Raw genomic sequence first — 24,899 nt, forward strand, 5'->3', positions numbered from 1 at the left:
GCAAGGATGGCAAACAAACGCAGAAGGTACACGTTATTTGCATTAAAATATGGTGTATACACTCCAGTAAAAGATGAGGGGAAAAAGTTATTGATAGGCAAAAAAAAAACCCCGCAGTAGTGAGTAAGGAAAAGTGATAGACATTAAGAAGAGGTCTGTGTTTTTCTGTGCTGTCGAGTAGATTTTTGACTCATAGCAACCCTATATGACAGAGCAGAGTTGCCCCACAGGGTTTCCTAGGCTGTAATCTTTACAGGAGCAGGTTGCCAGGTCTTTTCTCCTGCAGAGCCACTGGTGGATTCGAACTGCTAACCTTTTGGACCAGGGATCCTAGAAGAAGTCTAAGCCCCTTCAATTTTTGAGAGTCTTGGTACATCAAAAAATGTAGAAATATCTAAGGAATAGGAGAAGGAGAAGTTCAAAAAGAACTTTAACAGTATTCATGAGCATTTGTTAAAATACAGGTGGAATATACACAGGGCACAATATAGTTATTCTATGTATTTTTCTCTATTTGAAATTTTTAATTAAAAACAAAACCGTCTTAAAAATTACAGTATACTTTAAATGTTCACGTTTAACAAATTAACACTTTCAACATTAAAAATGAAATGTAATTGTGTTATTCATAAGATAACCCAATAGATACTCAGAGTACTATATACTCAATCTTTAAACCTTTCAAGACCCAATTATTTTCTGCTTTGAATTTTTTGTTAATACTATGTATTTTCACTAACAGAATGCATACTGAATCACTGAGTATGCTTGAGATTTCAGTAGGTACTGTGGATTTTTTCCTTATCCCACCAATCCCATCCTAGAGTCCAGAGAGACATATGTGTCCCACTAATTCTACCCTCCCCAGAGTCCAGTAAGACATATGTGCCCCAAAAAACTTTTTATCAGAATCCATATTTTTCATACCAAAAAACACTGATTCAGCACCACCTCATACAATATCCTGTAAAAACAATAATTTGCGGCACACGCTCATTTTTTCCATTTCAAACTGTTATACAGGTCTCCGCCTGCATGCAGCACGTACTGTCTGTGGGAAAGGAGCTTCCCAATAAACCCCAGAGGTGGCAAAAGTACATGGTACCTGTATGTACCACACTGGTCATGAAAGTTAAGGAGCCCTGGTGGCACAGTGGTTAAGCACTCAGTTGCTAACAGAAAGGTCGGCAGTTCAAACACACCAGCCGCTCCACAGAAGAAAGCTGCAGCAGTCCGCTTCTGTAAAGATTACAGCCTTGGAAACCCTAGGGTCCAATTCTACTCTGTTCTATAGGGTCACTATGAGTTGGAATCAACTCCATGGCAGTGGGTTTGGTTTTGGTTTGAAGTGCTTAAAAAAAAATCTAGAATATAGTAATTGCTCAATAAGTGGCAGGTATTGTTATTTCAATTTATGTAAATTTGTGTAAAGTGAAAATCACTTTACTGATCTCAACATAAGATATCGTACTTACGGAAAATATCACTCTATGTAACAATTTTATCCACTTGACACAAAAATTATTTTCACCTATTTTCTTCATTTCGATAAATTGGTAATGATACTGCAAGATAGCCATTGCAAAAATAAGTACATTTGTATGTAATCAATAAAGACTAGCTAAGCCCTAAGAGTGGCTGTGAGAGGAGATCACAAAGACTTAACATCAACATTCATCACCAAACATATTAGCCAGAATGAGCTGAACAACATTAATATATAAGTAGAGACTAGGGGAAGAACTATTAACTTCTAGAGCTTTGGGGAAAATTACTTAATTTACAGAGTTAATGTCTCTGATACATTAGTCTCAGGTACCCAATTCAGAAGTGAATATTAATGTTTCCACCACAATTTAGTTTCTCTCTGAGGATGACCTGAACCTGCAGTATTAATCTCAGTACAAGGCAGGTCTCTGCTCAACTGTTTTCTCTGCTTTTTAAGAAAACGGTATGACCTGATATACCCACACCTTCTGAAGAAGCTGAAGTGCATTCTCAGGGATAACATGAAAACTCTGGTCAAAGTCAAAATGAGAAATGTCTCAGGCCATTCTAAAAACGAAGACTATAGAGAATACAAAGTGAGAGATCTAGAACTACTACTCCTATATGAAGACTGCTCCCAGATAACACCTCAATGGGCAGCTCTCTAGGATACACAGATACATTCACAGCCATAGCATATGATCCTGCCCCGGCCATAACTGCCTGATCCAAGGGCAGACACTGACCAAGCTGGGTCTCTAAGAGTCTCTCCCATGGGACAGAGGCCCAGCGAATGAAAGTCACAGAGCTGAGTCACATTAATCACAGCAGTGTAAGAAAGAGCACCACATTCACCCACTGCTGAGGGGTCCACCCCATCTGCCTTGATTCTTTCTCTTCCTGTAAAAACTACCCAAACTCTCACCAAAAGAACATAACACACTGTAAGTTTCTACAAATTCCTACTCCCGTGAGGAACATTTACTTGGAGGGTATGATTTTGTAGGCAAGCAAGCTGGAAACAGAAACCAATATTTTAATCCAAATTCATTAACTCCTCTGATCTATTGCTGACTTTATGTAAACAGGGACTAACATTAGATGTTTTGCTGCTCACTATTCATTCCTTTCCTGGTAGCAGAAGCCCACAGTTTTCCTTTGAGCATTCACCTTTCCCCATTTCCAACCCATGTGGTTCCTCAGGAGCTGACTCCACTGGAGCTCCCTAGATGTCATGTGACTGAAACTGCACAATCAAAGCCTTATAACCACCAACACAGGGACTGGCTCAGGGGAGGGCACACGACTGCCATAAGAACCAATGAGATCTTGGGAAAATTTGCTACGAAAGAGACACGCAGCACTTTCTTGCTGAATCTAAAATCTGTGAGGCTACAGGGGTTGAATATGCTGGGGTCATTTTTCTAACACACATTGCCTACAACTAAAGTCTAAACAACAAAAGACAGAGCTGGTTTATGAGGAGAAACTGAGTCCTGATGACTTATTTGAGCCCTGAATCCAGCTAGCTATATCTGGACGTTGCAGTTAGGTCAATGAAGGTATTTATTCCTAGCTTAAGCCAGTTTAGGCTGGTATTTCAGGCATGTGGAACCAAGAGAGTCCTAACGGATAATATCTATATCTGATTAGTTCTTCACAGGATGTGAAAAGCCAAATGAGCTGGTACAAGTAAAGTGTCTCATAAAACAATGTATATACACTAAATAATAATGGTCATATGGTTATTGGTTACTAATAAGTATAAAGAGAAAAAAAGAAGTAATTATGGAAAAGAAATGGCTTAGTCAGATTATTTGGTTATTCTACCTCTTGAAAATATAATCCCAAAACATTTGGCTGAAGAATTTTATTATAAAGCTACTTCAGTAAGAACAGTAATCATAATAATAACCACCACCATCACCACAAGAACCATTTACTGAATGCTTACTATGTGCCAAATGCTATTAAAAACTGTATATAATCTAAGTTAATTCTCACAATGGCCCTCACAGTAATTATCATCATTCCTGTTTTAGAGATGAGGAAACTGAAACACAAAGACAAGTTACCCAGTTTCATGGCAGAGGTAGGATTCAAATCCACAGTCCGATGTAGCTCGTGCTTTCTTCACTACACTGATTCTCAACCCCCAAGCAATCAAGGTTTTAATGCTGTTCCAGTAGAGTAGAAACTCAAATTCAGGCACTCAGAAAAGCATCAAATGTGACTGTAAAACATCGGCAATTTAACTCTGAAACAGGCTTAAAGACTAATTCGCTATATAGTTCTACATTATAAAAGTATACCTGAAAAACCACACAAACCTAAGCCGATCATCTCCTCTGAGTAAGCAAAAGTCCTACGTATACCATAAAATGAAAATATTTGTATCCTTCCACAAAAGTGAACTTTACGAAACTATTCCCATCACTAAGTAACTTTTCATCATTCTTATAGAATAGGAAGCTATTTTAAAATACATCCATCTTAGCACAATCCAAAATAGAAAAAAAATATATCAGTAAGTTGGACTTTATCAAAAAAAAGAGAAGACTAACCCTACGGAGAAGAAAACTAGAAACTGAGATCATTAACCACAACGAAAGAATCCAGTCTCAAAGGTTTATACACTGCACAATTCCATTTATATAACATTCTCGAAAGACAAAACTAGAGGAATGGAGAACAGATCAGTGCTTGCCAGGGGTTATGCTGGGGAATGGGTGACCATAGAAAGACAGCACAAGGGAGTTTTTTGGGGTGATAGAAATGTTCTGTATCCTGATTATAGTGGTGGTTACACAAACTGTACATACGTTAAATTAACTGAACTTTATACCAAATGAAAACAGTCCACTTTACTAAATCATCATTTAAAATATAAACATTTTTAAGTTATTTTTAAAATATGAGTCTCGATGTCACAGTGGACATGGTTTTTTAAAACTGAAAAGAAATAGATACAAAAGAATAAATTGTTGATAGTAAATGGAAAACTCATTCATATCCCCTTTTGCATATGTGGGTTTTAGAGGCAAGAACAGAGGCCCAAAAAGAACATCTACAAACAGAACAATCAAGTTTACTTGGCACAGAATCGAGGATACTTTTGAAGAATTCCTTCGTGGCTAGATAGTTGGTCCAGAACCAAAAGCAAATATTGGCAGAAAAATGAAATCGATAGTGTATCACAGAGGTGGTAGGCAGATTTGTCCCGGCTAAGACATTTTCAGTAACAGAGGTGATTTATAAGCATCATTCTCTTCCCACTATGAACTGCTTTCTGTGACAGTATAAGAATAACCACCAGGCCACCTTGAAATCAAGTCATGAAAATGTACTTTTATTTAAAAATCAGTTACGCTAACTTCTCTTGTTAATGTAGTCACGGTCCTCTCTATTTCAAAAAACCTAAATCATTTATTTGACTGGAGACAGGCTATACAGAACAAATAAACTGTGATCAAATAGCAGGATCACAATATTAAAACCAAAGCCAAAGCTGTTGCTGTCGAGTCGATTCCAACTCATAGCAACCCTATAGGACAGAGTAGGTCTGCCCTATACAGTTTCCGAGGGGTGCCTGGTGGATTTGAACCGCCAATCTTTTGGTTAGCAGCTGTAGCTCTTAACCACTACGCCACTAGGGTTTCCAATCACAATATTAGTACTGAAAATGTCTTCAATCTAAATTCAAGATTATTTCTGCATCAGTGTCATATATGCTTGTCTCTATTAGAATGAAAAAAACTATCCACCTCATAATTGAGTTAGGTGGAATGAATCAGACTCCATCTGTAAAGGTTTTAGAAGACTGGTGAATCGTACTAAGCATCACCACTATCTACTTTGACGACATTCCTCTTTATTATTTACTATTTGCTAAAATCCATAATTGGTTCTTGATTCAACCATAAGATATCTTTAATTATTAGAATATATAAACAATAAAACCACAGGAAAACTTAAAGTCAAATATAATAAAATACATTCATTTCTTTACGTAACTAGGAAAACAAAAATTTAAACAAGAACGACTAGAAAAAAAAAATGGAGACTCACATTTGTTAAAAGTCAGTAATTTACTTTTAATCTGCCTAATACATTATTATCTTCCCTGCAGAAACTCATTTAGGATCCTGAAAACAATGTGACTAATGAAAATGTGTCATGCTTCCTCAAGGACAAAAAAAGTTAAGAACCATTACTCTAGAAATAGAGCAATGGTTCCTGAATGCCTATAAAATGACCACACTCATTAGCCAGATATCCAGGCCACCCACAATGCAGCTACAGCCTACCTTCCCCACCACTCCCCGACACAAGCCCCAAGTACACAGTAACGCCTCTGAGTCTCTGAAATTGCCATTCCCTCTGCCCTCTTTTCTCTCTGGACCTAAACCCTACCCAACTTTTAACGAACACTTTAAGGCCTTCTTCTCTAAGATGCCCTCTTCCCCCAAAACCAGTATTACTTCCTACAGAATCATGTGACTTCTTAATAATCTATTATCATGGATTAAATATATCATGTAAGATGCCTTATCTTCTCAACACAACTATCCAAAAACATAGGAGTCATGTTTTATACCATTTATATCCCCTTGATAACCACTCAATTCATTAAAACCAGTCAATAAATACTTTAATTGAATTTCCTAAAGAGATAATCTAAAATAACCTAAATGCCAAGCATCCCAAGAACTGTCCTGTACCAAATTTAGTTCCCATTAGAAAGCCAATTCGGAAAGAGAAATGTTGTATTATCTTTAAATCTATCCGCTTTTATCCCAAACTGGAATCTATGATGGTTCTATGGGGTACACAGGCTGGAAAGCAAAAAAAAGTTTTATAAAATGACAGAATATGCAAGAAGCGTTAGATTAAAAGAGATACTAAGCCTATAATGAGAAGGAAACTAGAAACTAAGATCATCAACCATACTCTACTTAGAACAATCTCTTTCATAAAGAGGTAAATTCTCCTAAATTCAATATAGCAAAATAAAATATCTTAAATGCGTAAAAGAAATCTCCTGATGGACTTTCTACCATCTATTTTAGTGACTAAAACTATAAAAAAATAAAAAAGACAAACTAAATTTTAAAAAATTTTTATCACCAGCTAAAATTAAGATTTTTTTCCCATCTATTGCTTCCACTTTTCCTGATCCATTTTTTAGAATTCCCAGCAATTCTGGAGATAGCCTTCTTAGCTTCAATAACTCCAAATTATTTTTTGAAGAGTTTGAGCCTCATTTAACATGTTTACTAATCAATAAAGATATTAAAAAACAAAAAACCCATACTTAAGAAGCAAGCAAATTATACTAAAAGACGGACTTAAAGAAAAGGTTGCTTGCCAAGAAAGTTTTATTGTTATAAAGCATTTTCTCTTCTTTGTATTTCTTCATTTTTCCTCTCAGATTATCTGTGTAGACATGTAATCACATCATAATCCAAACAGTTGAGCTTTTTAAATAGATCAGTATAAAGAACTACATAATCCTTTTTTTTTTTAAAAAAAAAAAAGGGGGGTATCACCACCACCACACTTAAAGGCTGTCTTCAATTTGCCAACAGATTACGTTCTAAAACTATATTTTCAAGTCAGATGTTCAGAATGTGGAACACTTTTCCTACATAATGTTAAGAACAGGGATTACTGGAAAGATATAAAGTGACAAAAGCTGGTTACAAAATAATAGAATGTATTCCCATTTTTAAATTAAAAAGGAGACTACAATAGAGTCTATAATCCCATTTTTATAAAATGTACATCAATATGTATTAAATATTTTGCGTAACAAATCAGGAAGGATATAAAATAAAATATTAAAAGTAAGATATCTCCTTCCTCCAAGCCCTTAACCCCTCTAATCATGAGGAAAGCATCAGAAAAACCCAAACTGAGGGACACTGATCAGCTCACCTCAAAACTGTCAAGGTCATGAAAAGCAAAGAAAGACTAAGCAACTGTCACAGACCAGAGGATGCTAAGGGGGCATCACAACTAAATTCAGTGTGGGGTCTTGAAGAGATCCTGTATCTACTGCTCCTTTCACTAAAGCACATTAGTGAAAAAACTGAAGAATTCCAAAGAAGCCTGGAGCTTAGTTAATTGTAATGTACCAATGTTAGTTCCTCAGATTTAACAACATACCCTGGAATGTAAGATGTTAACAATGTGGGCAACTGGGTTAAGGGTATATGAGACCCCTGACCTACATTTGCAACTTTTCTGTAAAGTTGAAAATTATTCCAAAATAAAAAGTATATTAAAATAAAAAGTGGATATCTCTGGGTAATGGGATTATAATCACTTCTTTAAATTCATCTATATTTTCTAATTTTTCAACAAGCAAAATGTTCCATTGAAACGAAAAACAAAAAGGGGAGGGGGAACTAGTCCAGATTAAAAGATGTGAATGAAACATAATAACTTAAAGGAATAAAAGAAATTTTGCGGACAACTGGAGAAATTTGTATATGGACTTGGTATTTGATGGTATTACTGACTTAATATTTTTTTAGGTGTGAAAACTGGATTATGTTTATAGAGGAGAATGTCTTCATTCTTAGCAAATACATGTTGAAGAAGGGATGAAGTATCATTCAAGATGTCTGTCACTTACTTTCATCATAGACAGAAAAAGAAAGGGAAGGCAAACTGTGGCAAGATATCAACACCTGGGTATTGATTATACTATTCTTTCAACTTTGCTATAGTCTTGAAAATTTTCATAATATAAGTTAAATTAATGGTTTTCTTTAGCTTAAAAAAAAAAAAAAAGTAGTTCAAATCCCAAACTAACACACAAAAGCTATAATTTTCTCTTAAGTATAAAATATATTCTAATTTTATGTACTACTTGATTTACTTTTTCCAAATTAAAAAAAGTGATAGAAACAAGGTAATTTATTTCACATGATAAGAAATTATAGCTAATATTCAGGAGTAATATTTCAATTTCCTTCAAACTCATATAGTCTTTATTATAGTCTTTTTAATCAATTGGGCAGTCTATACAGATCTTGGGCTCATTAATTTCTAACTTATCTAGTTTTCTCAAAATGTGTTTATTTGAACATAATTACCTTATCCCTTAAAAGCATCTGGAAAGAGGATTAAAAAACCCAGGAGAAGACACAGCTGGAGACTGTAAAGAAGTATAAGAAATAGGATCACTGGCAGAATAGAAGAGCAGATTTCTTATGAAGTTGCATTCCACATACCCTAGAGCAGATATAGCTAAGCCTAAACTCATTTTCATTGTACTTGGATCCATAATCAATACCCAAGGAAGCAGCAGTCAAGAAATCAAATGACGTATTGCACTGGGCATATCTGCTGCAACAGACTTTCTTTCAAGTATTAAAAAGCAAAGATGTCACTTTCAGGACTCAGGTGGGTCTGACCCAAGCCACAGTATTTTTAATCGCCTCATACGCATGTGAAAGATGGATAATGAATAAGGAAGACCGAAGAACGATGCATTTGAATTATGGTTCTGGCGAAGAATACTGAATATACCATAGGCTTCCAGAAGAACGAACAAATTTGTCTTGGAAGAAGTACAGCCAGAACGCTCCTTAGAAGCAAGAATGGTGAGACTGTCTCGTGTACTTTGTACAAGTTATTAGGAGCGATCAATGCCTGGAGAAGGACATCATGTTTGGTAAAGTAGAAGGTCACCAAAAAAAGGAGAACACCCTCAATGAGATAGACTGACACAGTGGCTACAACAACGGGCTCAAGCATAAGAACGATTGTGAGGATGGCGCAGGACCGGGCATTGTTTCATTCCGTTGTATATGGGGTCGCTATGAGTCAGAACCAACTCATCGGCACCTAACAACAGCAGCAAACGCAGGATCCAGTATAGATCTGCCCAAAATGCCTTTCTCTAGTGGAGAAAGAAGTGGAAATGCTGAGGCACAGAAAAGCACTCTTTACTGCTTACTGTTAATTGAATTAGAATCTTAAAAATCATTTCTAGTCTGGAACTGTATTATTCTATTTTTAAAAAAAACACCTATAAAAAACACCTCTTAAACAGGTATACAGGCCATAATAACCCCCTTATAAATAGCAAGGCCCATGTCCTGATCCAGATGCAAACTTGAGGACATGCTCACTCCCCATTTCCCAACATGCCCTCCCCATGAAGGAGGACTGAGGGCTCTCAGGGCAGAACTAAGGAAATAGGGGGTGCAGGGGACTATAAACAAAAAAGGATCCATTCAAGAAGAGTTTCTGCTCAGGTGCCAGCAGAAAGATGACTTCCTTCCTTCAGGGGGCCATTTGTATCTAAGGAAGCCACGAAAGTTGGTGAAGCTGATAAAAAGTTTGGAAGAAATATATTTTTCTATTAAAGAATACTAATATTCCTCCAACTACACAGAAGCTATAGGCATTTTTTCATTTGTTTTTGTTCTGGTTTGGTTTTTCAAGAAGAGAATCCTTACTTTTTTTTAGGAATAATTTCAATCTGGGCCTAAATTTTTTAATTTGTATCAATTTAAATACTCTAGCTTAGTGGTTAAGAGTATAAGCTGGAAGCCGGATCTGCCTGAGTTTGAACCCTAACAGTGCGACCCGAGGCAGTTTAGGTAAACTTTCTGTGCCTCCATCTCCTCATCAATAAAATGGGGATAATAACAGTACCTACCACAAAAGATTGCTGCAACAATTAAGTGAGTTTAAACATGTAAATAAGTCCCCAGGTGGTACAAACAGTTAATGTGCTCAGCTGCTAACAGGAAGGTTGGAGATTCCAGTCTACCCAGAAGCACCTCGGAAGAAAGGCCTGGTGATCTACTTCAAAAAAATCAGCCACTGAAAACCCTATGGCGCACAGTTCTAGTCTGACACACGTGTAGGTGTCTTGAGTCAGGGTCCATTCTACGGCTACTGGTAGGTAGGTAAATATGTAAAGCACTTAGAACAGTAGCTGGCCCACAGTAATCACTATAGAAGTATTAACTATTATTATCCTTTAGATCTAGACTCTAGAATCTAGATGCTCCATGAGAGCTGGGATTTTGTCTGTTTTTTTCACTGCTGAAACCCCAGCTGCCTGGCATAACAAGTAGTTGCTGTATAATAAAAATTTGTTGAGTAATATAAACTTCAAGGCAGCAACACATAAGCTCAAAGGGATGGCACCATCTTTATGTTACAACTAAAATTTGCATAACATTTTAGACTCTAAAGTTTAGAGTTCATAGAAGATTTTTACATGCCTTATCTCATGTGATTCAGAGAAGCTGATAGTATTATCTCCATCTCACAGACAAACTAAATCTCAGAAGACTAAAGTGATTTGTCCAAAGACACAAAGTCTGGGGCAGCACAAGAATTCTGGAAGTTAATCCTACTTCTCTTTACTCTAGACCCCACCCAGAAAGTTAGGAACATATCACACTAAAACAGCTCAACTCTCCTTACCTACAAATACAACACAAAGTTTAAGGTTGCCATAAAACATTATCCCATTTGCTTCAAAATAACTGGAGGAGGGCGGTAGATGAAATAACATTGGGCAATAGTTGATAACTGCTAAAGTGGGATAATGGGAACATGGGGATGATTATACTCTTCTTTTTCACTTCTGTATGTTTGAAAAGTTTGCACAGAAAATCTTTTTTATTTAAAAAATAAAAACTCTTGCTCCCCAACACAAACTATGCCACTTTCATCTCTCTGTTGAGCACTAACTGGGTGTGAGAAAAGCACCACAGCTGAGAACCTTCACCACTTCTCAGTGTGAAGCAGGAAAGGGGGTGCTGGACCGAGAATCAGGAAGCTTCAATTGTTGTTGTTGTTAGGTGCCATCAAGTCGGTTGCTACTCATTGCCACCCTATGTGTAACACAACAAAACACTGCCCAGAACTGCACCATCTTCACAATCATCGCTAAATTTGAGCCCACTGATACAACCACTGTATCAATCCACCCCATCAAGGATCTTCATCTTTTTTGCTGATCCTCTACCTTACCAAGGATGATGTCCTTCTCCAGGCATTGGTCCCTTCTGATAACATGGCCAAAGTACGTGAGACAAAGTCTTGCCGTTCTCGCTTTCCAGGAGCACTCTAGGCTGTACTTCTTCCAAGACAGACTTGTTCATGCTTCTGGCAGTCCATGGTATATTCAATATTCTTCGCCAACACCATAATTCAAATGCATCAATTCTTCCTCAGTCTTCCTTATTCACTGCCCAGTTTTTACATGCATATGAGATGACTGAAAAATATCACAGCTTGGGTCAGGCACACCTTAGTCCTCAAACTGACATCTTTGTTTTCAACACTTTAAAGAAGCCTTTTGCAGCAGATTTGCCCAATGCAATACATCATCTGATTTCTTGACTGCTGCTTCCGTGTGTGTTGATTGTGGATCCAAGTAAAATGAAGTTCTTGACAGCTTTAATCTTTTCTCCGTTTATCATGATGCTGCTTATTGGTCCAGTTGTGAGGATTTTTGTTTTCTTTATGTTGAGGTGTAATCCATACTGAAGGCTATAGTCTTTGATCTTCATCAGGAAGTGCTTCAAGTCTTCTTTGCTTTCAGCAAGCAAGGTTGCAACATCTGCATGTAGGAGGTTGTTAATGAGTCTTCCACAAATCCTGATGCCATGTTCTTCTTCATATAGTCTAGCTTCTCGGATTATTTGCTCAGCATACAGACTGAATAAATACAGTGAAAGGATACAACCCCGACACACATCCTTCCTGATTTTAAACCATGCAGTATCCCGTTGTTCTATTCAAACAACTGCCTCTTGGTCTATGTACAGGTTCCACAGAAGCACAACTAAGTGTTCTGGAATTCCCATTCTTCACAATGTTATCAATAATTTGTCATGATCCACACAGCTGAATGCCTTTGCACAGTTAATAAAACAGAGGTAAACATCTTTCTGGTATTCTCTGCTTTCAGTCAACATCCATCTGACATCAGCAATGATATCCCTTGTTTCACGTCCTCTTCTGAATCCAGCTTGAATCCCTGTAGATGTACTGCTGCAACCGTTTTTAAATGATTTTCACACAATTTTACTTGTGTCTAATATTAGTGATATTGTTCAATAATTTCTGCATTCTGCTGGGTCATGTTTCTTTAGAATGGGTCACCTTTCTTTGGAATAAACTGAAGCTAAGCTTCAGTCTTAGCTCCACTTTAACTACATGAGACCTCACTGATTCCTCTGAGTCCTCTGGGCCCCAAACTTCCTCATCTGATGGCCCAAATAAAATTCTAAAGTTCCTTCCAGGATTAAAATTCTAATTTAAACTTTCTACTAGTTTCTTAAACTCCACTCAATCAAAACCAAATTCATCTTTTCTCTATCCTAAACCCCTAAGACTTGTTCTTCCCCCTGATTTCCCTACACCGACGTCCCATTCTTCCAGCCACCCAACCATAAAAAAAAAAAAAAACTGCTCAAGCTGTCCTTCCCTCTAACACACCCTTTTCTTTCCATCACTTCTCATCCTCGTAGTGCAACTTAAATGCCACCTCTTTGGCTGAAGCAGTCCCTGACATCTCGAAGGAAACAGTATCACTCCCTTCATTTAACCCCTAAACACTCTGTATGAACACCTTTATAGCACCCATCAAGTTCCTATTAGTACTTTCACTTTTCGGTGCCTCTATTCTCCCTACTGGCACAATTGTTAAGTGCTTGGCTGCTAACCAAAAGGTCAGCGGTTCGAAACCGCCAGCTGCTCCGCAAGAGAAAGATGTGGTAGACTGCTTCTGTAAAGATTCACAGCCTTAGAAACCCTATGGGGCAATTCTACCCTGTCCTATAGGGTCGCTAAGAGTCGGAATTGACTCAACAGCAGTAGGTTTGGTTTTTTGGTATTCTCTCTACTAGATTAGTTCCTTGCAACAGGAACAATGTTTTATTCATCTTTGTATCCTTCAGAACCAGGGCTGCGAACCAGTTCTTCCCGGTTCAGTCACGGCCAAGGAAGCAAAACTGGAGCAGACTCGATTTTTCAAAATTTGAGTGAACCAGAATGGAAAAATTACAGGTCAAAACCCTTCTGAAAACTTAATCTCCCTCTTAGAAAACAAGGGCAGCATACACATTGCATAGCAACCAAATCTCTTGCCCTCCAGATTTTGAGCAGAGGCTGAAACAGCAGTGTCCAGCTCAAAAATGGTAGCTGACAGTGCCGCTTTGAATGTGTGTCACTCTTCACGGTCCTGTCAATAATCCAATTTCATGAATCAGGCTCCTAAAAAGTCTCACTACACCTCTTCTGAGTCTCCCATTCCAGGGCTTTGACTCATAATTTTCCCATTCCAGTTATCAGTCTGGATCACTCAAATTTTAAAAATTTGGATCTCTTCTCATTTTGCTTCGTCAGCCATGACTGAACCAATTCAAGCCAGTTCAAAGCCCTGTTCAGAACAGAGCTTCCCAAACAGGAATGACAGCACACTGGTTTGCCATGAATGAGTTAAAGATGCCCTAAAGGGTGATCACCATAGGTCCCCAAGCAGCCATAAAGTGCCTGTGATGGCCAGAACCTCCAACTAGTCAAGTGTCAAATAGTCTGAAGCAGCCTCCTCCTTCAACCCAGCGCACACCATGACAGTAAACTGAGAAGCACTCATAGAGTACTCAACACAGCATAGGGCACACAGTGGATACCCAATAAATATTTGTTCAATTGAATCTTGGAGGCAAAACTAACTCAACAGTACCTAACAACAACAACAACAACCCCCTAAGAGCACTTACCATCTAGACCAGACTCTCTATGAACATATTCACTGAACATGTTCTAGTTTTCTTTTGAATTATCACCTGTTTACTCTCTGGTTATACTTGCCTTACCATCCAAAGTACACATCCATAGTTTATTGCATAAGACAGTAAAGAATTATGAACAAACAATTCACCATGAAGAAACTCAAACGGTAAAATTCAACATTATAAACAAAGAAATGCAACTGCACTAAGTACACTATTAAATTAGCAAAAACTTTTAAGGAAAACAATGCATTTCTGCCCAGCTGATGGTGAAATAGGTACATCCATATATCTCTGTCAGTAGTACAAACTGGTACAACACCCTTGAAAAACAACATGACAATACACATAGCAAGAGCCATAAAAGTATTCATACCCTTATGATAATAATGCCAGTCAGAAACCTGTTGTAGAGATACAATTAGTCAGAAAAAAATGTAATACCATTGACCAAACTGACAATAGAAAAACAGAAGTAAATAACCCAAATAAGAAATGAAATGCAGGACATAACAACAGACCCAACTGAAATAAAAAGATCGAAACACAATACTATGAAAAACTGTACTCCAAAAAATTTAAAAACCTAAAAGAAATGGACAAATTTCTTGAAACACACCACCTACCTTAAACTAACACAAACTGATGTAGAAAATCTAAACAGACTCAAAGCAAGAGATGATATTGAAAAGGTAATTTAAAAAACTCTTAATAAAAAAAATGTCCTGGCCCAGGTGGCTTCACTGGAGAATTCTATCAAACATTCAGAGAAAAGCTCACACCAGTACTACTCAAACTTTTTCAGAACATAGAAAAGGAAGAGATACTTCCAAATTCATTCTATGAAACCAGCATAATCCTGATGCCACCACCAGGGAAAGACATCACAAAAAAAAGAAAATTACAAACCAATATCTCTTACGAATATAGATGCAAAAATTGTCAACAAAATTCTAACCAATAGAATTCAGCATCATATAAAAAAAAAAAAAATACACCCTGACCAAGTGGGATTCCTACCAGGTATGCAAGGATGGCTCAACACTAAAAAATCAATCAACATAAATCCACCACATAGATAAAACAAAAGAATCACATGATCATCTCAATCAACGCAGAAAAGGCATTCAATAAGGTCCAACACCCATTCCTGATAAAAACTCTCAATAAAATAGGAATAGAAGGGAAATTCCTCAACATAATAAAGGGCATCTAAACAAAACCAACAGCTAACATCATTCTCAACAGAGAGACTGAAAACGTTTCCCCCTAAGAAGAGAACAAAACAAAATCAAAACCAAAACCCGTGGCTGTCGAGTCGATTCCAACTCATAGCGACACTATGGGGTGCCCTTTATCTCCACTCCTGTTTAACACTGTGCTGAAGTCCTAGCTAGAACAATAAGATAAGTAAAAGAAATAACGGGCATCCAAATCGGTAAGGAAGAAGTAAAACTATCCCTATTCACAGATGATATGATAATATACACAAAGAACCCAAAAGACTCCACAAGGAAACTACTGGAACTCATAGATTCGGCAGAGTAGCAGGATACAAGATAAACATACATAAATCAGTTGGGTTCCTATATACCAATAAAGAGAACTACGAAAAGGAAATCAGGAAAGCAATGCCATTTATAATAGCCCCTAAAAAAAATAAAATTCTAAGGAATAAATCTAACCAGGGACGTAAGCGACCTATACAAGGAAAACTACAGAACACTCCTGTAAGAAACCTACATAAATGGAAAAACATACCATGTTCATGGATAGGTAGAATCAACATTGTGAAAATGTCAATTCTACCCAAAGCAATCTACAAATACAATGCAATCCCGATCTAAATACCAGCAGCATTCTTTAATGAGATGGAAAAACTAATCATTAACTTTATATGGAAAGGAAAGAGGCCCCAGATAAGCAAAGCACTACTGAAGAAGAACAAAGTAGGAGGCCTCACATTACCTTACCTCAGAACCTACTGTACAGCTACGGTAATGAAAACAGGCTGGTACTGGTACAAAGACAGAGACACACCCACCACTGGTACAGAATCAAGAACGCAGATGTAAATCCATCTGCCTATAGCCACCTGGTCTTTGACAAAGGCCCAAGGTGCATTAAACGGGGAAAAGACAGTTTTTTTAACAAATGTTGCTGGCAAAACTGGATGTCCATCTGTAAAAAAATGAAACAGGGCCCCTACATCACACTATACAAAAAAACTAATTCAAAATGGATCACAGACCTAAATATAAAACCAAAAACTAGAAAGGTCATGGAAGAAACGGTAGGAGCCCTAATATACGGCATAAATAGACTACAAACCATAACTAACAATATATAAACACCAGAAGATAAGCTAGATAACTGGGATCTTCTAAAAATTAAACACTTATGCTCATCAAAAGACTTCACCAAAAGAGTAAAAAGAGAACCTACACACTGGGAAAAAAAATGTGGCTATGACATATCCAACAAAGGTCTAATCTCTAAAATCTATATGAAAATCCAACACCTCTACAACAAAAAGACAAATAATCCAATTAAAAAATGGGCAAAGGATATGAACAGACACTTCACCAAAGAAGACATTCAGGCAGTTAACAAACACATGAGGAACTGCTCACCATCAGTAGCTGTTAGAGAAATAAAAATCAAAACTACAGTGAGATATCTCACCTCAACAATACTGGTAACATTCAAAAAAGCAGAAAATAACAAATGTTGGAGAGGTTGCGGGGAGATTGAACTCTTAGGCACTGCTAGCGGTAATGCAAAATGGTACAATCATTTTGAAAACAATATGGCACTTCCTTAAAAAGCTAGAAATAGAAATACCATATGATCAAGCAATCTCACTACTAGGAATATATCCTAGAGAAATAAGAGCTGTCACACGAATAGACACATGCACACCCATGTTCACTGCAGCATTATTCACAATAGCAAAAAGATGGAAACAACCTAAGCACCCATCAACAGATGAATGGATAAACTATGGTACACACACACACAATGAAATACTACACAATGATAAAGAACAACGATGAATCTGCAAAACATCTCACAACATGAATGAATCTGGAAGGCACTATGCTGAGTGAAATAAGTCAATCACAAAAGGACAAATACTGTATGCAACCACTACTATAAAAACTCAAAAAAAGGTTTGCACACAGAAAGAAACAATCTTTGATGGTTAAGAGGGATGGGAGGGAAAAACACTAACTAGATAGCAGATAACTGGTAACTCTGGTGAAGAGGAAGATAGTACACAATACTGGGGAAGTGAGTACAATTTGACCAAGGCAAAGTCATAGAAACCTCACAGACACATCCAAACTCCCTAAGGGACTGAGTTACTGGGCTAAGGGCTGGGGAACATGGTCTCGGGGGATATCTAGCTCAACTGTATAGCATAGTTTATAAAGAAAATGTTCTACATCTGACTGTGGTGAGTAGCGTGTGGAGTCTTAACAGCCTGCGAGTGGCCATCTAAAATACTTCTACTGGCCCCACCCCGGCTAGGGCAAATGAGAATGAAGACAACCAAAGACACAAGGGGAAGATTAGTCCAAAGGACTAATGGACCACAACTACCACAACCTCTGCCAGACTGAGCCCAGAACAACTAGATGGTGCCCAGCTACCACCACTGACTGCTCTGACAGGGATCACAATAAAGGGTCCCAGACAGAGTGGGAGAAAAATGTAGAACAAGATTCAAATTCACAAAAAAAAGACCTGCTGATCTAACAGAGACTGGAGAAACCCAAGAGTATGACCCCCGGATACCCTTTTAACTCAGTACTGAAGTCACTCCCAAGGTTCACCCTTTAGCCAAAGATCAGACACATCTATAAGGCAAACAGTAACACACGTGAGGAACATGCTTCATAGTTCAATCACGTATACGAGACTAAATGGGCACACCAGCCCAAATGCAAAGACGAGAAGGGAAGAAGGGACAGGAAAACTGGACAAATGGAAACAGGGAACCTGGGGTGGAAAGGGAAGAGTGTTGACACATCACGGGGTTGGCAACCAATGTCACAAAACGATTTGTGTATTAATTATTTAACGAGAAACTAATTCACTCTGAAAACTTTCACCTAAAGCACAATAAAATATACATATACGTATGTATGTATATAAAAATAATAATATCCACAATGATGTGGATTAAAGCATTAAATGAAAACCAGCAACAACATAAATACCTAACACAAAAGGATGTAGGTAAATTATGGGAGCATGACTTGATGAAATACTTTGTAATCTTTCAAAATGTAAACATACTAATTAATATTGTGAAAGCTATAACATGGAACTCTTTCATGATAAAATAAATAGAAATATAAATTATAATGAACCGTAATTAAAATATATATATATATATTTTTTTTTATAAAATGGCAACAAGAATCAACTGTTTTAGGGTAGTAACCGTAACATTTAACAATTTACTTAATATTACTCCTTAGATTACTTTATAATTTAAGAAGAAAAGTTCTACCATACTTAGGAAACAGAAGCGTCCCAGGGGACAAACTTGATATATTTTTAAGGTCTACCTCTCCCTTCTAGTGCTCACTTTGGCCTTGACTGAGAGCTCTCAGGCTCTCCAACAATGACCTATGACTACCCCAAACCCCACCTTTCCAGGGACCAACAAACCACCTCAGCTGGTCTTCTGATCATCCCCATGAACCTGTGGGAGAGGCATCATGCAAAACATACATATACTTAAGAAACAAAGAACCTCCTACAATCATATAGTACTTCAACAATCAGCAAGTAGCCAAGTCCGAGTTTAACTGTAAATCCTAAAAGTATATAGTACTGCCACATTAATGTCACTGGGGATCTTGAGGGAATCGACTGTATCGCAGTTAAAAGGCAATATGGACTCACAGGCAAATCAAAGAAATAGGGGCCAAGAGACCTGGGTATAATTAAAAGCAAAAAAAAAAAAAGGAATTTCTTTCTTTAAATTATAGTTTTGTGGGTTTTGTTTTTTTTCAACCAAGAAGAGAAAGTTAAAAATTCTAGCTTAAAGCAGATGGGTAAAACGTCGTGTTGTTCTTGTAAATCTTATAAAGCCAGAGTCCAAATGCAGTATTGCAAGTCATTCTATCAAAAGCTGATGCTTTCTGGACTTGGAGGTGTCTAACAAAACACTAGTACTGAAAACTGACCAAAAAATAACTTAGTACTAATGCCCCAAAAGGACAATCTTAAAAGTCAAAGTTTTCCAACTCTTATATTCTTCTGTATTATCACCATTTTCTAAGTTTAATAATGAAAAACCAAAATACTATAATGGTTCAAGAAGATTTGTTACTGTGAACAAATACCCAAGACCAAACTTCAGTTTTCTTTAATCAGCAGGTTGTTTCAGCAAAAGATAAATAATTTTGAAGGGCTATCAGCATATGACGGAGGTAGTATAACCATTAGATAAAAAATTCAACCTTTTGTTTCTGTTGAAATGTTCTCAGTATTTAGATTCTCGAAAGTGCAGATATATAAAATCATGAATGACAATACATCCACAGCAGATAACAGGGAAAACAAACAACTCAGTCCTTAACCAAATTCATCAGAGCACGGGGCGATTACTGGTTAAGAATGTTGACACAAAAACTGAAAGACCTCTCAGGTTCCCAAGATATGCAGACTGGTTGAGCCCCTGTGCCGTTACTCATCCTGAACAGAAGTAGAAGATTAACCAACCCTCAATTCTCTTCAAACAACTCCTCTGACAAAGCAGTGAGCAGTCTCTTCAGGGTATGTTCATTATCTGGTCTGTCCCAGAAGTAATCAGTTCAGTTAGGTCCCATATCTTCAGGTTAAGCACTGTTTCAATACCGCCCTTCATCACCCCACTCTGTCTCATGTCATCCTCCTCCAGCCAGATACTCTTGTCTGGATTAGATCTCTTGTCTCTTTTCCCAGTATTGCAAAGTTCTTTTCTAAATAATGGTCTCCTAAACCTTACTCACCTGCAGTTCACTGCGCTGGGTATCACCCAAATAGCCCATCAGAGCTCTTTATAATTTCTGAAAGAGAGAAAAGCAAGTTTTTAAATACATAGTAGAAAACACCATTTGCTGATGTATCAGCTCTGAAGCGTTTGTATCCAATTTTCACAGCATATGGTCCTGTGGTCCACAGTATTTCAATAAAATGTAGCATAACCAACTCGTCCAGAGATAAGAATTTGGCTTAATATTGCTACTATTTAGCTGTATGACCTTGGGCAAGTCACTTAACTTCACCAGGTCTGTTTCCTCCTCTGGAAAACAAAACAGACTGGATAGAAACAGCAGAGACATTACAACGGAAGGAACACAGACTTTTCACATAGAGCACTAGCTCCACTACTCCTTGGCCTCATGATGTTAGATTAGTTGTTTCGCACTTTTGTTTTGTTTTTTAATGTTCAAAATATTATCTTCTTTATATAATAACACATACACAAATGGATATGTGCTGATACTTTTTTTTTTTTTTGCACTTTGCTTTTTTTCACTTAACAATGCCAACTTTATCACATACTAAATTCCACACGCACTACAATCTAATTCTGGAGTTGCGTCACATTTAAGCCTAAATTTTCTCCCTTGAAAGACAGAAATAACAACAATCATCTTGTGACTTGTTATGAGAATTAAAGGAGATGATAATGTTATAAAAAAAAGTTTATAGTAAAGATACTATGCAGCTTATTACAAAATTCAACAGACAGTAACTCATTACCATCCTTACCTCCTAGCCCTAAGATTACATGAATTCAATTCACAAATATTTTCTTAAAAGATCAACAAATCAAAACTTTACCAACCTGACAACGGAACTAACTGTTTCAGGGTTTCACTAACAACTCAATTGCAGTTATCTTAAAATGATGGTAGTTTGAGATTAGCAACATTGTTAACATCACAGGAAATAAGAGCAGAACAGACCCCTGTACAACATCTAAACTTTGGTTCAATTACCAGCTCTTCACACTTAACTTTCACTGCTCCCAGTATACCTTGGGAAGAGAGAGCTTCCAAATGCTAAACGATACCCAACTGTTACATGTGGTCAGCTCAGGGAAGCAGGACTAAAGATAAATGAGAATAGAGGCTTTTTTTTTTTTTTTTTAACTTTTTTACTTTACACAGTTACGTACTGCTCAAATTGCTTACCATAAGCATGCACCAGTTTTGAATAAAAATAAACAAGTTTTTTAAAACTATATTAGTTACACATATTGCCTACTGACAGGAAGCTCGCCTTTAGGAATATGTGCACCATAAGGGGAATTTCCACAGTAAAATGGCAAATTCAGAAGTGCCAAGAACACCTAAAATATGACAGGGAAGTTACAAAAATCATAAACATTCACACTTCAAAATGGTTCAGTCAAAAAATATGCCATGCATTCTTTGATGAACCTGCTGATAAAGCGGGTTCTTTTTTTGTTCTAAAGCAAGATGAATGTATAAACTCTGGCTTTACCAGACACCTTCCTATGCTTTTTTGGAGAAACTGATCCAGTACAATTTACAAGAATAAACAAGGCAGTATGACTGTTTGGTATTATCCTGAAAAACTTTCAATTAGTTTTAGACAACTGATAGGAATATATACATATATATATGTATATATATACTTTCTTCCTGTTACAGCTATAATACTCTTTTTTAAAAAAGAATACTAACTTTATTAAATTATTCTAGGATAACTGAAAAGCATCACCCTAGCCATCCTAGAAGTGATAGACCATCATGTTTTATGCTTCTTCTAGCCAATGCTACAGAAGTAATCCTGACTATACCCAATTTCAATGAATTGTAAGCTGGTGTGCCTACACTATCCACAAATATCATACTTTTCTTCTAGAAAACACTTCAAAATATTACTTAGAAATCAAATTACATTTGCATGTACATTTACCTAAGTTTCTAAAACAAACTATTATAGCAATATGCTTATAATCTTTTAAGTAGTTTCTCCCCCTCTTTTGGATAACTACTGCTGATAAACTTTGCCCAAAACCTTCTAGAAACAACAGGCAAAGGACCTTATTTCTTGTGCTGGGCCCATATTTGGATCTTTTATGTAGTCTGACAGGCAATTATAAACTAATCTGCATTCAATATTAATGCCAAGTCTACTTCTCAATCAGAGAACAAAACGCATTTCTAAGATCTGGTCTACTTATCTGTAGGTCCCTCTGAAATAGTCTTTCATGAATGTGCTGTATATTTTTCAATTAGACAAAACCCTTTGCAAATAGGGATTTCTCCTGTTGTTCTGGCATGCCTACCCTCTCCAGTGAAACAGAGGACAGTGTATAAATGTTGACAGACTTCAAAATAATATAGATTTAATATTTATGCCATTAGAAAATGAAACTTCTCATTATACAATTGCAAAAATCAAGTTTACAAGCCAATAGAAATGTCCTTACTGACTCCCAAAAACCAAGGCCTTACCTAAAAATAGTGTCCTAGCTTCCCAGCCAAAAGGACAGACTAAAACAGCTATGTCTTTATTCAGCTCAATGGCACAGACAACAACTTCACCACAACCTTCAATACTATGGTATTTCCTGTTCGAGAATACTTTGTGTAGCAAGTTGTTTGGTGGTCAACTACTACCTTCACTTTAAAGCGGATACTAACACTTCACATGGTCTACTTGTGTGAAAATTATGGAAAATGTATTGGCACGTTTCAGGCCAAGCACACAAGATTAGCAACTTGGAAATATTCAGTTCTAGACTACAAATGAACACCTCCACAACCAAAAAGTGGATCATTGGTTGCTTGCCACAAAGTAATCTGTAAATTTCTAAAACTAAGATAAAAGGTTGAAATTGGGCAGCATGAGGCACAAATATGCCTCCATCTGCAATCTGGAAAAAAATACAAATTAAAAAAATCGGTATTTGCCCTGTCAACAATACAAATAAAAATTATATGTAATACACACAGGCACTGCTGAGTTTTGAACATAAGCAGATGTGGTGTGTGCACTTTAAAAAATATCTTTGTTTATGTCCACCTTCCTGTCCCAAGTTTTTTTAAGGCAAAATGTCAACTATATGCCTACAGGTAAAAATAATAATACTAATAATAAAGCACAGCTTATTCTTCCTAAACAGATGTTTTAATAGACAGGAAAAGTTTGTGCCATGATTTCAAAATCCAGAAGCTGCCCGGATGTGTTAAAGAGGGAAAACAAAAAAACCTGCAGTAATCGATCTACCATGATTACTTACATTTTTCTAAATAAGCCATAATAAAAATATTTTTGAAGTAAAGAGAAAACTGCTTGGGAAAAATACAAAATTAGCGAACTTCTCTCTTTCCCCACTCCCCTCAGCACAGAATGCTGTTCACTAACACTGTATCAATAATGTCCTTTAATCCAAAGCATTACAAGTTTAAATAAAAGCATCACCTTGAGTTCCTTAAAGTATTCAAATGCCAAGTGTGACCAGAAAATAATGGCAAATCAGCCTTCTCCCTAATAAGCTAAACAGAACTCAACACAATCATTTTCATATCAAAATAACTGTAAGACAGACAGGTACTATTTCATTTTTCAGTAAATAAAAGTAGGGGTGACTGATTTGCATAAAATAACTAATTCCAATAGAAAGAGTGTACAAGAGTCCCACAAACTATGGATGCACAAAACCCACATCCACAATGACTAATACTCAGTTTAAAGTAAGCTATGGACACCAAAACACAGATAAAATTAAGACATCCAATCACAGTTACACATGGAAATTTAAATAGGCAAACTATAATTACCCCTGTTGAAGATACGGATCAAGGATAGCTGCGTACAACAGTTGGCTCTGGATAAGTTCCACTATGTTTGCATATGCTGGAGCCACTGAAAAGTTTGGTACACATTAGACACATCTGTCCCCTCTAAATCTAGCCGTGTCTGTACACCCATTTGACTGAGTATTATTTTTGAAAAACAAAGATGGCCCATTAAATTGTAAAGTTTCAGCCTTACCATTATGAGTTGATTAACATAAAGAAGGAAAAAAGAAATAATTTTTAACTGCCACCTCACCTGACACATCTCACCAGCACTGTAGTTCATTAGTGATCAATTACTTCATCCAATTCCTGAGGCAAATAAAAAAGTAAAATTTGTCTACACAACACCAATAATAGACATTATCAGGAGCAAACATTTTATCTGCCTGAAGTGAAAGGGCATCTAAATTTCAAATGGAAAAGTTACCAAAATGGTACAGTATGCAGCTTTGCAAACGAGTCTCTGTTTCTTTTACTCTAAAATAAAAAACATTTTCTTTTCAGTGAGATGATAGATCATAAAATGTTGTTAAAATCAGAAACATTACCAAAAAAGTCATCTCAGCACTGATTGACTTTACTTTCAAAAAAAAAAAAAAAATACAGAAGGAGAAACCTTATTAATATGAGCTTAAGAGAGGGCAACATTAAGAACAAACTGACCAGGACAATTACCCCTGCCCCCCCACCCGCGTCCCCGATCCAGGAGGAGTTGTACTTTTTACTATATTAATGATTTGCTTGAAAAGTGTATGTTGTGAGGGAGAAGGAAGGCCAATTTTTGAGT

At 36.8% G+C, this 24,899-nt stretch overlaps 1 protein-coding gene across 6 annotated transcripts in view; it reads right to left on the reverse strand.

Moving 5' to 3' along the window:
- Positions 1-24,899, reverse strand: part of HELZ (helicase with zinc finger) — a 188,621-nt gene that overhangs the window by 162,853 nt on the left and 869 nt on the right. For 2 of the 6 annotated variants that reach the window (XM_004374202.2, XM_012554956.2), the window contains exons 2-3: positions 24,366-24,421; positions 20,279-20,335 (exon numbers count right to left, since the gene is read on the reverse strand). The gene's annotated coding sequence lies outside the window, so the exon portion shown is untranslated. Of the gene's footprint in view, positions 1-313; positions 395-8,591; positions 8,654-20,278; positions 20,336-24,365; positions 24,422-24,899 lie in introns of all 6 variants that reach the window. The other 4 variants (XM_023729300.1, XM_023729299.1, XM_023729301.1 and 1 more) reach the window with 4 other exon arrangements.

The sequence above is a fragment of the Trichechus manatus genome, unplaced genomic scaffold (assembly GCF_000243295.1).
Source record: "Trichechus manatus latirostris isolate Lorelei unplaced genomic scaffold, TriManLat1.0 scaffold00028, whole genome shotgun sequence".
Classification (NCBI taxonomy): Eukaryota; Metazoa; Chordata; class Mammalia; order Sirenia; family Trichechidae; genus Trichechus; species Trichechus manatus.